The 6,179-nt window shown below is 33.0% G+C and overlaps 1 long non-coding RNA gene across 3 annotated transcripts; it reads right to left on the bottom strand.

The window, feature by feature from the left end:
• Positions 1-1,498: 1,498 nt before the first annotated feature.
• Positions 1,499-5,826, bottom strand: LOC141689500 (uncharacterized). Of its 3 annotated transcripts, XR_012562403.1 has the most exons (7): positions 5,232-5,826; positions 4,976-5,067; positions 4,746-4,813; positions 2,946-4,535; positions 2,504-2,610; positions 2,106-2,420; positions 1,499-1,999 (listed from the first exon to the last, which is right to left on the bottom strand). It is a non-coding gene; the product is annotated as an uncharacterized LOC141689500 (long non-coding RNA). The 3 variants fall into 3 exon arrangements; XR_012562404.1 differs by having other exon boundaries at positions 2,106-2,605; XR_012562402.1 differs by having other exon boundaries at positions 2,106-2,610.
• Positions 5,827-6,179: the final 353 nt, after the last annotated feature.

The following is a 6,179-nucleotide window of genomic DNA, read 5'->3' on the forward strand; positions in this document are numbered from 1 at the left end:
TAAAGCATAATGAATTATCATCCAACATATTAAAATATTGAACTGAAAACAAACACATGAAATTTACAATAAAATCTTATTAGGCCCTGGGTACTTGCGGTTGAAATTATCAGATTCATTCTTCATCAAGCACAAATTTGCACAAGTCAGCTAACACGGGAAAAAGTAAATTTAATAAGATTCCAAGCACAAACACTCATTACATAATAAACAAGATTGTTGCACTTCCATTAAGACAACAACAAGAAAGAAATATATTGTATAACACTGCTGCGGATTCTTTGTGAACTTTGTAAGAACAGGGTATATAAACTCAAATGCTGTATAATTTTCTTCTCTCACCTGTGCATGAGCCATCGGAAAGTCTGTAAGCCTTTAGAGGTAATAAGAAGTTTACAAGTAAGACAACATCTTAGACTTACATCACAAGAACCAACAATGTTTTTTTATCTTAAAGTCGTGGCATGTCAATGGAACATAATATTAAAAGCCATTTAGATAATAATAAGTTTCTAAATGGATACTGTATTGTCCAAGAGAAGGGATAACTTGAATTTGGCAGAAAATCCAAGTTTTTGAATAGTTCGTGCATACTGGACATCAAATATAAATGTTATATGAAAATCTAGTAAGTATTTATTTACTAAGTTTTGGCTGTTAAAAATCACATATGTATCTCATTATTGGGTTTTAAAGATTTTTAACTGACCAAACCCGATAAATGTCCCATAACAAGCAGATATAAAATCGAAATTCATAATAAATTGCCGACCTTTCTTGCAGCCAATTTTGATTGTTGTTCACTCTTTTCTCCCGTACAAACCTGGACACAACATGAGTACTATATCACGACGGAAGTACAAAGGTTATAGATCTCGTACAAACCTGGACACAACAGGGCTATGTTTATTATAGATACAAAAAATTTCACACACAAAATTGCACATAATCAAGTAAAGAATAAACAAAAGATGACTCATATATGTTGCGAAAAGTTTTAGAATCCACCAAGTAATATGTACAAAGAAGATAACAATACGAAAATGAATTTTTTTAAAAAAATAAATTCAAAATAAAATTAAAAATTAGACATGGATTTGTCTAAAACAAAACTCGATCCAGGTTTACTACTAGAAAAACGTCAATAGACATCGGTTAAAAACCGATGTCTATGTATGTAAAAATCCGATGTATTCGTGGGTGATGTTAAAGACCCCCCATTTAACATCGGTTTTAAACTGATATTAAATAGAGCATATAACATCAGTTCCATGTTTAAAACCGATTTCTATATCTTGATATTAAATTTCTAATGCATATCTAATCTTCGTATATCATCATAATATGATATTTTTATCAATTTAAATATATGCGAGTTAAGCAAAATCTTTCAATTTAAATAATAAACTGATGTTACTAGTACCGGTAACAACAGTTTTCATCAAGCATTAAAAAATGTCCTAACATATAGCATATTTGGAGTTAATTAGAATGTTTAGCCAGTCCACATTTAACCTCTGGAGAAGTACTCTTCTAAATTGAGGCTATGATTCAGTAGGACATTTGAAAGTGCCTTTCAATAGTCATATTTTATTTTTATCCGACAAAAATGTACTTTTCTGGAAAAAGTGAAGTTTTGGGATGATATTTGTAAACATTACTGTGAGGGATTGCTAAAGACTCTAGGCCAACACCCTTTGTAGGTAATGTTGTTTCAAACAGAGTATACTTTTTTTTTTGTTTTATTCTTTTTGTTAATCAAGAGAACACAAGAGATTAGTGGTACAAATCGACAGACCAAGAAATGTAAATAAATGACGAATTCTAGCAGGTTCGGTGCGCTTATGTACATAACAATTCACAATAATCGACAAACCTTTTCGTATTGTATCAGTACTTACCTCACCATTTGATTGGATGCAATCGAGGATCTAATGGTTTTCGCAGCAACTTCTGTACCACGCCACTTGACTACATAAACTTGACCGCCGTAAGCACCCTACATCCATATTTTTGATGTGATGTATTAACTTACGTCAGAATTTTTGTCCGCTAAATCAGTAAGGGATTATTTCTAGTGCTTGCAGCAAGATTATTAACCTCACCAATAAAAACTGCTTCATTCATGTCCACTTCAGAGTTATCAATCTCATAACATGGATTAGTAGAGTCAAGTCATATCAGAACCAAAAAAGAACATATAGGACATTCTTGTGCCATTGCAATCAAAACAGCCATTCTTGTGTCATTACAATCAAAGGTGATGAAAAAACCATACAGGTCAATATCACAGGACTATTCGAGTAGTAGAGAAAAATCCATACCTGCAAACCTTGTTGCTTTAGAATAGTTTCTGAAGGGTCTTCACTAGTGCAAATATTTCCCACAGAATATATGTCTATATTAAGTACCGACCAGCACTATAGATATGCATAAACAGATAGTATAAAATATCCCTAACAAAAACACAAAAAAATGTTAAAAAGTAGGAAGTTGTAAATACCTCCCACAGAAGAGCAGTCTGGTCTTTGGAGGAAGATGCCAAATGTTTGCCATTATGAGAAAATTGCAGAAACCAAACTTCATCCTTGTGTTCTTGTAATGTCTGATCTAACAAATTAAACAACTCAAACTGGAAACTTAATCATTAGAAAAACAAGGTAGTGTATTTAGAGGGTTCTGTAACACTGCGCAGGGTATATAAATGGTAATGATAAACTTCAACTAAGGAAATTAATTACAGCACATAAAACTTGGAAGATATATTTTAAGTAATAGAGAGCCCTTTTAGTTGATAAAATCAAAAGTATTGTAATGATAGTGCATCCCATTTGAGATGTAAGCATAACTTGCAGAAATCTAACTTGTATCAACTTTTGCATAACAAAAGATAGCTACTCTGAAGCAAAATAAATACACAGGAATATTAAAATCACATTTCTAACCTATAATGTCTTTGAAGGAATCTGATCTCTTCCACACTGATGGTCTGTATACAATGACAGTTCACTGTTCAAAGTATTGTGAAACACACAAGCATCTCTTTGCACATCAAGAGCTTGTTCGACTAAATGCTCGAGCCTGCTTTCGGGAATCATGATAGCTGCAGGAAGCAACTTCTGCAATTTCTCTAAACTATGGCATTTTTTAATTTACTATTTTGTGTAAATCACTTGTACTAATGCAGTAACTCTTGCTAAACAAATACAGGGTGTAATCCCTAACTAAAGCATCAAGCCCTTGAAGTTCTAAGAATGAACTTTTTGGAACCCATAGTCCTTGTAAAAAATAACAGAGCTTCTTGCATATTCCAGTAATTTATTTAAGCTATGCCAATAAAACAACTAATTTCAATTAAATGTCAAATGGCTGTTTGTGGTATCTAATCCACACAACTACAAATCAACCTTCATTATGTTCAAGAGATAGCTCAGTAGCTAAGTGCTTATTATGGCATACCTTTATAGAACTACAATACGACAAACTAAGATGTGTAATATTTTAATATGCAACTCTATATACTCTCTTCACATCATATCAACAAGATTGTGTCATAAAGTCAATCGAGACAGGGTAATGATTTAATCTTGTAATTACATAAATCAGTGAGTTTTTTGAAGCATTCCTCAGCAAAACCTCCTCATTAAAATATTGTTTACAAAAGAAGATCTCAACTCATTTTCTACCACATTTTTGTTTTCAAGCAGCATAATCAACTATTCAACTTTCAGAACCCAATTCCTAACAAACTTGGCAGAATATATTATTATCTTGGTGGAATAAATGCGCTCATGATATTCATCGAGAATTATATTTGTAGCCAGATGAAAACCTTTTAAAATTCCCTGAGAAAATACACGTGGAGAACCTCGATTTCTCCTCTATTTCGATATCTTTAGCCCCATGATCAGGCCTGATCAGGTCCTAACACACTCTGCATAGATCAATATCTTCCACTCCTGTAATAACTCAATTAACATACTTAAATGATATATATCATAGGAGAGGTAAAGAGTACTACAATGTTTGATCAAAATTTAGAATTAAAAAACAAAAAGCATTTACAAATAATAGAGGGGGTAAAGGGTAAGAATCAACTTCTTCCGTAAATAAAACTAAACATCATCAGCTTTATGCTTCCGGTAAATAGCCTAGAAATATAGACATAAATAGTTTTTCTTGGGCAAAGTACAAGATAAATGCAGTAACAAAAAAATTAACAATAATATCAAAAATTAAAAAAAATTACCCATCAACAAATAAGATGTAAATAAACTGCATATAATTTCTTAAAGCAGGTTGAGTCTATACAATATAACATCATACAACAACAACTTAAGCACAAACAAAATCAAAATAATATCACTAACAGATGTTTAATGAAAGTGGAGTCATTGATTATTCCTATATCTTAACCTTTGTGCAAGGAAGAAAGTATTTTCTTGACGCGATTGTTATACTCTGCACCCTGATCATTTTGAACAAGGTGTCCTGCCTCTTTTACAAATTCCAGAGTAGCCTTATCGCCTAACTGCCTGCAGTTGTATCCCAACATATTTATTTTAACTATAATCTTTTACTGATATTATAACTAAATTATTACGGAAAAGTAATATTAGTAGCATGGCTCTGCTGTAAAAATGTTAAAAAATATGATTACCAAGAAAATTAACTAGAATAAAGGAGAGTCCAAACTCATAAGTAAACACTATTTAAATATGTTGGTAGAGGTAATGAGAACTTACTGCTTGATGCTTTCAACAATTTCGGAGTTAAAAATCTTGTCATTATCTCCCCATAGCAGATGGATTTTCTACAGTTAAATATGACAAGCAGTCACCAAACTGATTTGATATCATATGGAACATCTTCAGCATTAATCGAAAAACCTGACTTATCATAGCTCACAGATTCGTCTTGAATATAACGATAATGTTATGGACGGAGCTAAAAAACAAGGAGAAAAGAGGAGTACCCTGTCCTCCGACGACCGTAATTGAAGGTAACGCGTCCCAGATAACAGGCAACGGGCTTTCTTCACAGTAATCACCATGAGCACTACTAGTTCTTTGTAATTCATATCCAATAAAAAATAAAAACATAACAAAAAAACTAAAACAAATGTGTAAAAATAAAAATAAAAGAAAAAGAGATACAATCAGTTATTTATATAACTGAAAACAACAACAAATCTGGTAAAAAGCTAAAATTGAAATTTAAAAACCACTTACTAATTCGAGCGGAATAAGGATAAATAACAACATAGATATGCCGATTGGAACTTCATCTGCACCTAGTTAACACAAATCGAACGATTTATTGAAAACAAGAGTTAGGGTTCATGTAATTGAAAGACATAATTCGAATTAGGGATCTTAATTGTGAGTTCTTGGTTCAATTTGGAAAGTTAGGTTTTGAATTTAGGCTTCTACGTTGAGAGTTCAGAAAGATTGGTGGAGAGGGGAAGTAAAAGTGATGGGGGAGAGAGGGAGATGTTCTTCCGTCAGAGAGAGAGTTGTGATAGCTTTGATTTTTGATTTTTGATTTTGTGTTTTTTTTAAATGTATATTTGAGGATAAAGTTAAAAGAGGGGGAAGAGTTGAAAATAATCTAAGGCAAAACGGGGGAAATTTAAGAGGGAATGAAATTTTGGCTAGGGGAATGGGGAAGGCGCACTGCTGAATTTTTTTAACAAACATTTAACATCGGTTCTTCTAATAAACTGATGTTTATAAGCACAAAAGACATCGCTTGCTCAAAACCGATGTCTAAAATACTTTTTACATCGGTGAAATAAGCAACCGATGTAAAAGAGGCGATGTCTATTCTACTTTTTCTAGTAGTGGTTGTAGAACTCAATTTGGGGTTGTGGTTCTTGGTCGATTTAGTGTTGCTCGAAATTAGGGCTTATAACTTGTAATCGAACTTAGGGCCACTGAGATGGATGGAAGAGAAACGAGAGAGAGGTTTAGGAGGTGAGAGAGAGGTGAGTTGACCTGAGCAGGGAGAGAGAGGGAGTTGTGGGAGAGAGGGAGCGGCGAGAGAGATTGAGATGAGAGCTGAGATTGTCAAAGGGGAAAGGGGGGAAAAATTGGGTAAGATTAAAAATTTCGGCTAAGTACAAAATCCCCCTTGTGTTTTCATTATAAAAGAGGGGGAACAATTCCCCGTGTTTTTTT

The sequence above is a fragment of the Apium graveolens genome, chromosome 10 (genome assembly GCF_009905375.1).
Source record: "Apium graveolens cultivar Ventura chromosome 10, ASM990537v1, whole genome shotgun sequence".
NCBI lineage: Eukaryota > Viridiplantae > Streptophyta > Magnoliopsida > Apiales > Apiaceae > Apium > Apium graveolens.